Source organism: Bubalus bubalis, chromosome 1 (genome assembly GCF_019923935.1).
Source record: "Bubalus bubalis isolate 160015118507 breed Murrah chromosome 1, NDDB_SH_1, whole genome shotgun sequence".
Classification (NCBI taxonomy): domain Eukaryota; kingdom Metazoa; phylum Chordata; class Mammalia; order Artiodactyla; family Bovidae; genus Bubalus; species Bubalus bubalis.
This window is the reverse complement of record NC_059157.1, coordinates 191,753,099-191,767,626: the sequence shown is the minus strand read 5'-3', so window position 1 is coordinate 191,767,626 and position 14,528 is coordinate 191,753,099.

Sequence of the window (14,528 nt, the reverse complement as noted above, 5' to 3'; positions counted from 1 at the left end):
TCACAGTCCTCACATCCATACATGACCACGGGAAAAACAATAGCCTTGACTAACAGACCTTTGTTGACAAAGTAATGTCTCTGCTTTTGAATATGCTATCTAGGTTGGTCATAACTTTCCTTCCAAGGAGTAAGCATCTTTTAATTTCATGGCAGTGATTTTGGAGCCCCCAAAAATAAAGTCTGACACTGTTTCCACTGTTTCCCCATCTATTTCCCATGAAGTGATGGGGCCAGATGCCATGATCTTAGTTTTATGAATGTTGAGCTTTAAGCCAACTTTTTCACTCTCCTCTTTCACTTTCATCAAGAGGCTTTTTAGCTCCTCTTCACTTTCTGCCATAAGGGTGGTGGCATCTGCATGTCTGAGGTTATTGATATTTCTCCCGGCAATCTTGATTCCAGCTTGTGTTTCTTCCAGCCCAGCATTTCTCATGATGTACTCTGCATATAAGTTAAATAAGCAGGGTGTCAAATGTTAGCATTAGTAATTAAATTTTGCATGCTTCAAATTTTCCCTCATTTCCATTTCACTAATGCTGTAGTAAGGATTAATGTTTTGAAAATGTTTTGAAGATAGAAAATCTTATGCGCACAGAAAGTACGATTATTCGTCACTGCAAATAACTGTATGTGAACACTTTCTTCCTTGATGACGTGAGGGTTTCAGCAGGCAGTTTAAAACAGGCAGTGTCACTCTTAAAGAATGGCTGCCTTGGACTTCCCTGGTGGTCCAAAGGTTAGGAGTCCACCTGCCAATGCAGGGGATATGGGTTTGATCCTTGGTCCGGGAAGATTCCACATGCCATGGAGCAATTACACCCAGGTGCCACAATTGTAGAGCCCCATGCTCCACAGGAAAAAAAAGAAAAGAAAAAAAAACCACTGCAATGAGAAGCCCGAACTCCTAAAAGAAGCTGAGCTTTCACTCACCAAAACTAAAGAGAGGCTGAGAGCGACAGTGAAGACCAAACAAAATAAATAAATAAATAAAAATTTTAAAAAGGACAGCTTCCTTCATCAAAAATGTATTCTATTCTGGTGAAGCACCGAGTCCTTTCCTTCCTTCCATGCTGCACTCCATGGGGTCGCAAAGAGTCGGACATGACTGAGCTGAGTGACTGAACCGAACTGAATTGATACGCCGTGTAATATTTTCCTCTTGAACTGGTTTAGAAGCTGCTGTTTCTTTGCTGTATGTTCTCTATATTGTTCTGTGGTCGATTTGTAACTGCATCTCGCTATCAAGTGAGAGGGGGCGGCCGATCCCAAACCAAGGAAGCAAGTGAGAGGGGGCGGCCGATCCCAAACCAAGGAAGGAGTAACATACTACTGTGTGTTAGAGGGCATAACCACTTCCTGGAGTTGTGTAACCAAGCGCTGCACACTGGATGGCTTCACACAACAGACACTTGTTGTCTGAGCTGACACTTAGGGCACTGCTGTGGGACAGTGCGGACTTTTATTGTCCCCCAGTTCAGGAAGCCAGGCGTCCAAGATCAGGATGTTGGCGAGGTTGATTCTGTCTCTAGACTCAGAGGGAGAATCTGATGCTCACTCACCCTTTGATGTTCCTTGCTGTACGGGTATCACTACCCTCTCTGCCTCCTTCATTAGGCATTAGGCATTCTCTACCATCTGTTCTGTGTGCAAAATTCCCTTTCTTTTTCATATTTTTCATTTTGTACTGGGGTATATAGTCAATTCACCTCGTTGTGATAGTTTCAGGTGCACAGAGAAGGGACTCAGCCACACAGATATGTGCATCCATTCTCTCCCCGACTCCCCTCCCATCCAGGCTGCCACATAACGTGGAGCAGAGTTCCCCACACTATACACTAGGTCCTTGTTGGCTACCTATTTTAAATATAGCAGTGGGTACAGGTCCATCCCAAACTCCCTAACTATCCCTTCCCTAGCTGTTCTCCCCTGGAAACCATAAGTTCATTCTCGAAGTCTGTGTCTCTTTCTATTTTGTAAGTATGTTCATTTGTATCATTTCTTTCTAGATTCCTCATATAAGGGATGCTATGCTATGCTAAGTCACTTCAGTCGTGTCGGACTCTGTGCGACCCCATAGATGGCAGCCCATCAGGCTCCCCCGTCCCTGCGATTCTCCAGGCAAGAACACTGGAGTGGGTTGCCATTTCCTTCTCCAATGCATGAAGTGAAAAGTGAAAGTGAAGTCGTTCAGTCATGTCCAACTCTTAGCGACCCCATGGATTGCAGCCTAACAGGCTCCTCCATCCATGGTATTTTCCAGGCAAGAGTACTGGAGTGGGGTGCCATTGCCTTTTCAGCATATAAGGGATGTCGTACGATATTTCTCCTTCTCTGTCTGACTTCACTCAGTATGACAATCTCTAGGTCCATTTGTGTTGCTGCAAATGAATGGCATTATTTCATTCTTTTTAATGGCTGAATAATATTCCATTGTATATGTGTACCACATCTTCTTTATCCATTCCCCTGTCAATGGATATTTAGGTTGCTTCCATGTCTTGGGTGTTGTAAACAGTGCTTCAATGAACATTGGGGTGCATACCTCCTTTATGATCATGTTTTTCTCCAGATATATGCCCAGGAGTGGGGTTGCAGGGTCATATGATAGCTCTATTTTTAGTTTTTTCAGTTCAGTTCAGTTCAGTCACTCAGTTGTGTCCGACACTCTTGGACCCCATGAATCGCAGCACGCCAGGCCTCCCTGTCCATCACCAACGCCTGGAGTTCACCCAGATTCACGTCCATTGAGTCAGTGATACCATCCAGCTATCTCATCTTCTGTCGTCCCTTTCTCCTGCTGCCCCCAATCCCTCCCAGCATCAGAGTCTTTTCCAATCAGTCAACTCTTCACATGAGGTGGCTAAAGTACTGGAGTTTCAGCTTTAGCATCATTTCTTCCAAAGAAATCCCAGGGCTGATCTCCTTCAGAATGGACTGGTTGGATCTCCTTGCAGTCCAAGGGACTCTCAAGAGTCTTCTCCAACACCACAGTTCAAAAGCATCAATTCTTCAGTGCTCAGCCTTCTTCACAGTTCAGCTCTCACATCCATACATGACCACAGGAAAAATCATAGCCTTGACTAGACGGACCTTTGTTGGCAAAGTAATGTCTCTGCTTTTGAATATGCTATCTAGGTTGGTTTTAGTTTTTTAGGGAACCTCTATACTGTTTTCCATAGTGGCTGTACCAATTTACATTCCCACCAACTGTGTGGGACAAAGTTCCCTCTTCTTATATAGATTTCTCTCTTCTTGTATGGATCCACTGTGATCCAGTATGACCTCATCCAGTATGATCCAACTTGACCGCATCTCCAAAGACCCAATTTCCAAATAAGATCACATTCACGGGTGATGAGGGTTAGCACTTGAACGTATCTTCTGGGGGAGTAGAGTGCAGCCCACAACAAATGGGGATATGGCTACCAAGGATGAGGAAGATGGGGGTACCCCAAAGATGGAACACTAGGTGTCAGGGAAGGAGTCACTGTGAAGAGACTTGAAGGATGAGAAGGGAATGGGCCATTTTAGGGACTTTAAGCAAAGAGATGGGAATACCAGACCACCTGACCTGCCTCTTAAGAAATTTGTATGCAGGTCAGGAAGCAACAGTTAGAACTGGACATGGAACAACAGACTGGTTCCAAATAGGAAAAGGAGTACGTCAAGGCTGTATATTGTCACCCTGCTTATTTAACTTATATGCAGAGTACTGCTAAGTCACTTCAGTCGTGTCTGACTCTGTGCGACCCCATAGACGGCAGCCCACCAGGCTCCCCTGTCCCTGGGATTCTCCAGGCAAGAACACTGCAGTGGGTTGCCATACATCATGAGAAATGCTGGGCTGGAAGAAGCACAAGCTGGAATCAAGATTGCTGGGAGAAATATGAGTAACCTCAGATATGCAGAAGACACCACCCTTATGGCAGAAAGTGAAGGGGAACTCAAAAGCCTCTTGATGAAGGTGAAAGAGGAGAGTGAAAAAGTTGGCTTAAAACTCAACATTCAGAAAATGAAGATCATGGCATCTGGTCCCATCACTTCCTGGGAAATAGATGCAGAAACAGTGGAAACAGTGTCAGACTGTATTTTTGGGGCTCCAAAATCACTGCAGATGGTGACTGCAGCCATGAAATTAAAAGATGCTTACTCCTTGGAAGAAAAGTTATGACCAACCTAGATAGCATATTGAAAAGCAGAGACATTGCTTTGCCAACAAAAAGGCCCATCTAGTCAAGGCTATGGTTTTTCCTGTGGTCACGTATGGATGTGAGAGCTGGACCAGAAAGAAAACTGAGCACTGAAGAATTGATGCTTTTGAACTGTGGTGTTGGAGAAGACTCTTGAGAGTCCCTTGGACTGCAAGGAGATCCAACCAGTCCATTCTGAAGGAGATCAGCCCTGGGATTTCTTTGGAAGGAATGATGCTAAAGCTGAAACTCCAGTACTTTAGCCACCTCATGTGAAGAGTTGACTGATTGGAAAAGACTCTGATGCTGGGAGGGATTGGGGGCAGCAGGAGAAAGGGACGACAGAAGATGAGATAGCTGGATGGTATCATTGACTCAATGGACGTGAGTCTGGGTGAACTCCAGGCGTTGGTGATGGACAGGGAGGCCTGGCGTGCTGCGATTCATGGGGTCGCAAAGAGTCGGACACGACTGAGCGACTGAACTGAACTGAACTGAGTTTGTCTAAGACCCCAGTTTCATGGTGGAGCAGGGGAAGGAGAGGCTGGACAGTGTGCTCTTCACGATTTCTCCCAACAATGAAGCATCTGTCCAGGTGGAAACAAAAGCTATGAAAAAAAGTTGACCCACCTCGCTTGTTAGGAATGCCACTTGAGTGTCACACAGGTGTGATAAGAAAGCAGAATTCTGTTTTCTGATATGTACTCCATGATCTAGATCTGACTCTTTGCAAATCCTTGAACTCTCCTCTGCACGTTCTCATGGTCCACTTTGATAAGTGAGGAATTTCCTTTTCCTTTGGCCTTACTGCCCATGGGCAGGCAGCCCCACTGCAGGGCCCTAAGTGTTAGCTCACCTTCCTCTTATACCAACCAGCTGGCATCCAAGGATGGAGGAGGATTTCATGAAATCTGTGTGTACCTTGATTTTGGTGGCCTAACAGAATGGCCTTCATGTTAAAACCCGCAAAAATAGGATTCATAGAGCTGAAATTCTCTGAATCTTTCTTGTGATATTGAAAAAAGCCCAAACCACAATATAAGATGCTTTTCAAAAAAAAGAGAGAAAGAAAGAAGGAAGGAAGGAAAGGTTCACCCTGTTCTTGCCTCTAGAGTAGGGTCAGGTCAACTGATGGCTGAGTATAGGGGCAACAGCTTGGTTCTGTTTCCTTCCATGGTAGGTTTCAAGCTTGGGCTCTGGCAAAGTGGCATGAACCTTTGGCATCTGATAGTGTCTTCGCTGTGGCTTCCCTGGTGGCTCCCTGGTGGTAAAGAATCTGCCTGTGATGCAGGAGATAAAGGTTCAGTCCCTGGGCCAGGAAGATCCCTTGGAGAAGGAAATGGCAACCCACTCCAGTATACTTGCCTGGGAAATCCCATAGACAGAGGAACCTGATGGGCTGCAGTCCGTGGGTTTGCAAAAGAGTTAGACATGACTTAGTGACTAAACAACAACAGAGCTAAAATATACCTGTATCTTCCTTCCATTAATGAATTCAAGAGAGTGGAAACCTGCTAGTTGCCTACCCTAGTATCCATTTTCCTTACCAATGGATTCCCCTGGGCACGTGACTGCCTGGATGAAAGACCACATCTCCCAGCCTGCCTTGCTGTTTGGTGGCCCATGTGATGAATTTTGGGCCAAGGTTATGTAAATGGAGGTTGGATGTGGCAGCTTCTAAAAAATCTTCTTAAAGGAGAACTGGTGTGTGTACCTTGCCCCTTCTGTATCCCTTCCCCAGCCTTGCTGCCTAGAATAAGGAGGTGATGCTCAAAGGGAGACAGCCACATCCCATTAGAAGGAGCTTAATGCCTTTGTGGAACACTCATCCCAGCCCCAGGCTGCCTACCTCTGATTGCGTTGACATGAAAAGAAAAGAAAAAAAAAAAAAACACTGAATATTTATCTCTCACTTAAGCTACTCATCTGTGGGGGTTTCTGTCACTGGAGGCAAACTTATTCCTAATTAACACACACATGAATGGTTTCCATGGGGTCACCTTTGGCAGGAGCACTGGATAAGAGAAGTGTTTTCTTTTCTCCCAAATTCTGGTTCCTTCCATGTGACTCAGGGTCTACAAATTAATGAGGAAATGAGACAGGGTGGTATGGTGATTCCAGAATCTACATAAGATGGGCAGCCTTGTGTCCTCATGGATAGCTCAACCCTAACTCTGCCCTTGGGTTTGGAAAACTCAAAAATGTCTTCAGTTCAGTTCAGTTGCCCAGTCATGTCCGACTCTTTGTGACCCCATGGACTGCAGCACGCCAGGCCTCCCTGTCCATCACCAACTCCTGGAGTTTACTCAAACTCATGTCCATTGAGTCAGTGATGCCATTCAGCCATCTCATCCTCTGTCTATGTCATTTAATTAAAAACTACTTGGCCGGTGATCCATTTGCCTGAAAGAGTGAAGTCACCTTAAAATTCAACACAATTTCAAAGGTTTTGGCATTTTTCCCCAATGTCCCATCCTCATTTGCCATCCTGGTTTTTAAATTGAATATGTCTAACAACAATTCTGACTTTTTTTCATCTTTGATAAGCAGTGTGCAAATTTGCAGTGTTTTATGGGTAATGTTCACCTTCCTGTATGTAACACATTTTCAGCATCAATGCTCCTTAAACCTAATCAAATGACTTAAAACCTCCAAGCCTCAGCTTCCACAAAGATGCGATACAGATAAAAGTGTCCATTTAACTATTTTGAATAATAAACATGTTTGACAAAAAAAATCAAAAGGAAGACTATAGAAAATATTGGAGGGGATGAGGAGCAACCACAACTCTGACACTTCACCACTAGGAATATAAACTTATTTTATTGCTTTTGGAAAACAAGTTGATGTTAACTCTCAAAAACCTGAATGCATACTTACCCAAAGTCCCAATATTTCTACTACTAAAAAAAAAATACTCCATAAATCCTCTCCACACATAACAGGAGATGTGTACAAATGCTAATACCAGCACCATCTGTGATAGCAAAAACTGGAAACACCTCAAGTGTCCACTACAGAAGAATGGATAAATTGGATAAATAAGTTATGTTTTATTCTTGTAATGGGATATTTGGATATGAAAGTGAATGAACTGTCATTGTGTATAACAAGGTAAACCATTGGGGAAAAAACCAAAAGAATATATAGAGTATAATTCCATTTTGGAGGAAGAAATGGCAACCCACTCCAGTATTCTTGCCTAGAGAATCCTGTGGACAGAGGAGCCTGGTGGGCCGCTGTCCATAGGGTTGCACAAAGTCAGGCACAACTGAAGTGACTTAGCATGCATGCATGCATTGGAGAAGGGAATAGCAACCCCCTCCAGTGTTCTTGCCTGGAGAATCCCAGGGATGGAAGAGCCTGGTGAGCTGCCGTCTATGGGGTCGCACAGAGTTGGACACGACTAAAGCAACTTAGCAGCAGCAGCATAATTCCATTTATATAAAGTTTCAAAACAAGAAAAACTAAATAACTTTTTTAGAGACTCATACATAGGTGCTGTAAAAAAAATTGTTGTTTCTCAGTCACTAAGTCGCGTCTGACTCTTTGTGACCCCTCAGAATGTAGCGCATCAGGCTTCTCTGGCCATGAGGATTTCTAGGCAAGAATACTGGAGTGAGCTGCCATTTCCCTTCTCCAGGGGATCTTCCCAGATCAGGGATCAAACTCAGGTCTCCCATGTCTCCTGCACTGGCAGGCAGATTCTTTAACAGCTGAGCCACCAGGGAAGCCCTATAAGAAACTTAGGAAGTGATGAGTACAAAATTCAGGATACAGCTACATTTGGTGAGTAAGATGAGGGACACTCGGAGAAGGCAATGGCACCCCAATCCAGTACTCTTGCCTGGAAAATCCCATGGATGGAGGAGCCTGGTAGGCTGCAGTCCATGGGGTCGCTAAGAGTCAGAAGCGACTGAATGACTTCACTTTCACTGTTCACTTTCATGCATTGGAGAAGGAAATGGCAACTCACTCCAGTGTTCTTGCCTGGAGAATCCCAGGGACGGGGGAGCCTGGTGGGCTGCTGTCTATGGAGTCGCACAGAGTTGGACACGACTGAAGTGACTTAGCAGCAGCAGCAGCAGCAGCAGGGACACTTGGGAGATTCTAGGATATAGCTGTGTTCTCTTTCTTTGCTTGGGTGGTAAATATGTATATTTATTTTATTATTATTCATAGAACTTAGTTCAAGTACACAGTTAATGAGATCAAAACTCACTCAATAGGGTTTGCTCTGGCCCAAAGTCCCCTTGGATCTCAAGAACCAAACTGTCATGTGACAAATACCTACCTGTGGTCACCAAGGAAACCAGGTAAAAGAGTGAACCACAACTCACATTCCCCTTTCCAGTGCCTGTGGCTCTTCTATGCAAGGTAGAATTTATTGCTTCTCAGGGATGAACCATCCGGGTCAAGGGAAGAGAAAAAACCAGCATGCTCTTGGGACCGAGAGTAGTCATGAGTGTTGAGTTCCAGAGTTATTTGACTTCCTTTGAATGTCTCCCAACAACCACCAACCTCAACACCCTGACAATGGCCCTGCAGTTATTTATGAGCCCTCTCTAGTGGTTCCATGAAACACAGGAAATAGGCCTGTTGTCCATGGATTAACTCTCCAGATGTAGTTAATGAGTTCAATACCAAAGAAGGTGTACATATATATATATATATACATACACACATATAGCGGTGGTACTGAGGGTTAGGAGATACTTGGAGACCCTTCACTGAAGTAAAAGAAGGTGGCAAAAACAGATTTAATTCAGAAACAAAACATCCTTTCTTTTGGCTTTAATTGCCTCTTTCTTTCTTCAGAAATACCTCACGTCTGTGTAATGATTGGTTCAAGCCTCACTTAAAAAACAAGCCCTCAGAAAGATTCCAGTTCATTGGTTAACAAGAAAGGAAGAAAGCTTGTTCCATGCTGTAAGAAGTTTGATGTAATTGCCCTCCTCCTGGCCTCTTTTTGTCTAAACTGCATACTCCTGCAGTCCTGAGACTCTGCTTGGATTTTCTCCCAATATTTGAATACATAAATATAGGTCTGCAAGTGCACTGCCCCTGTTTATGAGCCTTTTAAAGATCAAAGAGTCATTTTCGGCTCTTGGGCTTGTCACTTTAAAACATACTTTACCTTTCAACGGGTGGTTCTTTCAGAAAGGCCCATTAGGCTCTTCCCATCTTGTCTTAACACTGAGTCCTACAGTTTGTGTAAAGAAATGCCTTTAATGGACAATCCAATGCTATTCCCAATGTGTTAAAAGGCCCAGCACCTCCTGTTAATGAAGTTGAATTTTAAAAAGTGCAGGTCTAAGCCTCCATGTATATCATTCTGAAGATGCCATAATGCTAACTCAAAATTTGCTGGTCACGCTGACTACAGAAACCATCACAAAGTCAGGAAAAAGATAAAACTTACAAAACACCATTTCACTAGGTGCTGCCAGAACTTGAAGTGTAAGAATGGCTCCAAAGTCATGTACAGCCTGGGGACCTGGTCACATTGCTTAACAGTCATGGTCCTACAGCTTTACCTTGTGCTTTATTGGCAACAGTTTTACATTCAACACTGAGTTCAGATCTGAACTTTGGGACTGCTGAAGTATTTCTTACACAGACTAAAAGATGGTCGGCCAAAACCGAAGAACAAACAAATGCCAGGAACTTTTGACTTTTACGCATTTCATGACATCATAAACATAATTTAGGTTTTCAAAGACTTGATTCTCAGACGTGTACCAAGCTGCCTGTCTTGATTTATGCATCTAGTAGGTGAAGAGTAGATTTTGAAAGATTCCTGCCTCCAGTAATGACAGACTAGTGTGTTGCAAACACTCCCATAGATAAGAACTAAAAAAAAGACTTCAAAGGGTGTATGTGTGTGTCTCAGGACATTAAACCAAGGGAAAAGGGACTTAAGGAACCAATATATTAAAAGCATAGAGAGCCTCAAATTATCTCATAAAATGTTTATACATGAGGCTTAGGGTTCAACTGGATATCACTTGGTGCACCAAAAGATGTGACCAAATAACTGAAAACCAAGAGAAATCACCAATAAAAGAAATAGTCCCACAGGAATTATCAGCTCTGAACTTCAAAACATGTGATTAATAAATGCAAAAAAGTTAGATGGTTATGACGTTGATCCTTAGCAAAAGAAAAAGTGGATGTTCTACAGCTGAAAATACTTGAACTGAAATTAAATGTATATTACAATGAATGTAATAGTAAATGATAGACAGCTGAAGAGAGGATTAGTGAACTGGAACACAGGTCAAAAGCAATACCCAGACTGAAATACAGAGTTAAGAAAGAAAGCAGCATGTACAGAACAGAGCACGGGAGATATAAGGTACATGGTAACAGGTCTCACACACGTGTAACCAAAATTTCAGGGGAACTATAGCAGAAACTAACACAACAGTGTAAAGCAATTATACTCCAACTAAGTTTTAATTTTTTTTTTAATTCCGGGGGAAAAAAAGAAAATAGGTAGTTACAATATACAAAGAGATGACACCCAAGAAATTTCCACAACTAATGGCATCAAACCACAGATTTTAAAGTGTTTAAAAAAAAAAAAAGCTTACAAGCAGTGTAAATACTAAGAAAAATACACTAGGTACATCCTAGTAAAATTCTTGAAAACCAAAAACAAGAGGTAAGAAACTTACTATCAGCCAGAGAGAGAAGTAAAGACATATTACCTTCAAAAGAGCAACTATAAGCCTGATAGATAACATTTAAACAGAAAAACAAATGATAGGGAATAATGGAGTGGTGTTCCAAGTGCTGAGAGAAAGTATGCAAGCTTACAGCGCCTTACTCTTACACTCCTGACTCCTACATGTCAAAATATTATTCTACATGATAGAATAAAGACAGTTTCAGACAAACAAAAACAGAAAATTTGTCCCTAAATAACACTGCAATACAAAGCAAGCACAAACAGAATTCTCTGGGGAGAAGGAAAATGATTCCATATGGAAGCATACAATGGGATGCAAAGCAATGGAAATGGTAGACCACATGGGTGTGAAACGACTTGTGATAATAATGTCTTGTGAGGCTTAAAAAATATAGAGAAGTTTAAAATATGTCGTGAAAACACTAAATACAGGAAGAAACTTAAGGTATCTTAGGATCCTTGCTGTGGATCACAACAAAATGTGGAAAATTCTTAAAGAGATGGGAATACCAGACCATCTTACCTGCCTCCTGAGAAATCTGTATGCAGGTCAAGAAGCAAAAGTTAGAATCGGACATGGAACAAGACTGATTCCAAACTGGGAAAGCAGTATGTCAAGGCTCTATATTTTCACCCTGCTTATTTTATTTATATGCAGAGCACATCATGAGAAATGCTGGGCTGGATGAAGCACAGCTGGAATCAAAATTGCTGGGAGAAATATCAATAACCTCAGATATGCAGATGACACCACCCTAATGGCATAAAGTAAAGAGGAACTAAAGAGCCTCTTGATGAAAGTGAAAGAGGAGAGTGAAAAAGCTGGCTTAAAACTCAACATTCAGAAAACTAAGATCATGACATCCAGTCCCAAAACTTCATGGCAAATAGATGGGGAAACAATGGAAACAGTCAGAGACTATTTTCTTGGGCTCCAAAATCACTGCATATGGTGACTGCAGCCATGAAATTAAAAGACTCTTGCTCCTTGGAAGAAAAGCTATGACCAACCTAGACAGCATATTTGAAAGCAGAGACATTATTTTGCCAACAAAGTTTCATCTAATCAAAGCTATGGTTTCTCCAGTAGTCATGTATGGATGTGAGAGTTGGACTATGAACAAAGCTGAGCACCAAAGAATTGATGCTTTTGAACTGTGGTGTTGGAAAAGACTCTTGAGAGTCCTCTGGACTGCAAGGAGATCAAAGTAGTCAATCCTAAAGGAGGTAAGTCCTGAATATTCAACGAAAGGACAGATGCTGAAGCCGAAAGTAATACTTTGGACACCTGATGCAAAGAACGGACTTCTTGGAAAAGACCCTGATGCTGGGAAAAATTGAAGGCAGGAGGAGAAGGAGATGACAGAGGATGAAATGGTTGGATGGCATCACTGACTGGATGGACCTGAGTTTGAGCAAGCCCCGGGAGTTAGTGATGGACAGAAAAGCCTGGCGTGCTGCAATCCATGGGGTCACAAAGAGCTGGACACAACTAAGTGACTGAACAGAACTGAGAATCCTTGCATCATTGATGAGTGAGTAAAAATTCTCATTTAAAGTAAGTTTTAATATCACTGGTTCAAAATAGGAAAAGGAGTACGTCAAGGTTGTATATTGTCACCCTGCTTATTTAACTTATATGCAGAGTACATCATGAGAAACGCTGGGCTCGAAGAAGCATGAGCTGGAATCAAGATTGCCGGGAGAAATATCAATAACCTCAGACAGGCAGATGACACCACCCTTATGGCAGAAAGTAAAGAACTAAAGAGCCTCTTGATGAAAGTGAAAGAGGAGAGTGAAAAGGTTGCTTAAAGCTCAACATTCAGAAAACGAAGATTATGGCATCCGGTCCCATCACTTCATGGCAAATAGATGAGGAAACAATGGAAACAGTGTCAGACTTTATTTTTTTGGGCTCCAAAATCACTGCAGATGGTGAGTGCAGCCATGAAATTAAAAGACGCTTACTGCTTGGAAGGAAAGTTATGACCAACCTAGACAGCATATTGAAAAGCAGAGACATTACTTTGCCAACAAAGGTCCATCTAGTCAAGGCTCTGGTTTTTCCTGTGGTCATGTATGGATGTGAGAGTTGGACTATAAAGAAAGCTGAGCGCTGAAGAATTGATGCTTTTGAACTGTGGTGTTGGAGAAGACTCTTGAGAGTCCCTTGGACTGCAAGGAGATCCAGCCAGTCCATTCTAAAGGATATTAGTCCTGGGTGTTCATTGGAAGGACTGATGTTGTAGCTGAAACTCCAATACTTTGGCCACCTGATGCGAAGAACTGATTCATTTAAAAAGACCCTGATACTGGGAAAGATTGAGGGCAGGAGGAGAAGGGGATGACAGAGGATGAGATGGTTGGATGGCATCACCAACTCGATGGACAAGAGTTTGGGTAAACTCTGGGAGTTGGTGATGGGCAGGGAGGCCTGGCGTGTTGCGGTTCCTCGGATGGCAAAGAGTCAGACACAACTGAGCAACTGAACTGAACTGAATGTCAAAGATGCATGTTGTAAGCTAGGATTCCTCAATGGCTCAGCAGGAAAAGAATCCACCTGCAATGCAAGAGACACAGGTTCGATCCCTGGGTTGGGAAGATCCCCTGGAGGAGAGCTTGGCAACCCACTCCCATATTCTCGCCTGGAGAGGTCCATGGACAGAGGAGCCTGGAGGGCTACAGTTCCAAGGGTAGCAAAGAGTTGACAGGACTGAGCAACTAAGTGTGCCTGCACACAACCACATAATATAAGTGCCTGACAGTTGGGGTTTTATTTTTTCACTATTGTCATGCGAGTGTCCTACTTAAGTTTTTGATTGTTGAGGCATCTACTTCAAAGATAGCTATCTCAAATAAACAAATTGCCAGCCAGGGACTAGATAAAGAGTCAGGCCACCCTACCCCAGAAGTTTCTTTTGTCTTCAAGATCTCTGGTTCACTTGGATAACTGTTGCAATTGTTTTTCTCTTCCTATGCTTTAATTCTCACTCTTAGTTTTTGAATTCACCAATAAGGAATGAACCTGCAAAACCCTAAGCCCCCAATCTTGACTCCAATAAAAGCCAGGCCTGCTTGCTCATTCTCTCTCCTCCTCCCTCATACCCACCTCGCTGTGTGGCCCCAGGCATGCCATGTACCCGCCAAGAGTTGGGACTGATAGATCTTATCTCTTTCTTCAAAGTTTCCAAATGGTTGCTGCTGAGGGCATCTTGCAGTCATAATGAGAAGGACTGGTCCAGCTACATCATTGGTTCTGAAAGGGAAGATGTCTGCAGGGGGCTGGACGTGGACCCAGGTGAGTGTCCTCAGGAATTTCTAGCTGATAGTATTGCTACCATAAGCTGTGCTCTGCTCAGTAGCTTCAGCTGTTTCAGACTCTTTCCAACCCCATGACTGTAGCCCTCAAGCCCTCCTCTGTCCATGGGATTCTCCAAGCAAGAATACTGGAGTGGGTTGCCATGCCCTTCTCCAGGGGATCTTCTCAACCCAGGGATCAACTCCATATCTCTGTCATCTCCTGCTTTGCAGAAAGTTTCTTTACCCTCTGAGCCACCTGGGAAGCTCACCCATAAGCTGAGTCAGGTGCAAATAACCAGAGTAAAAAGAGGAAAAAAAGGTATAACCAACAGAGTAAAC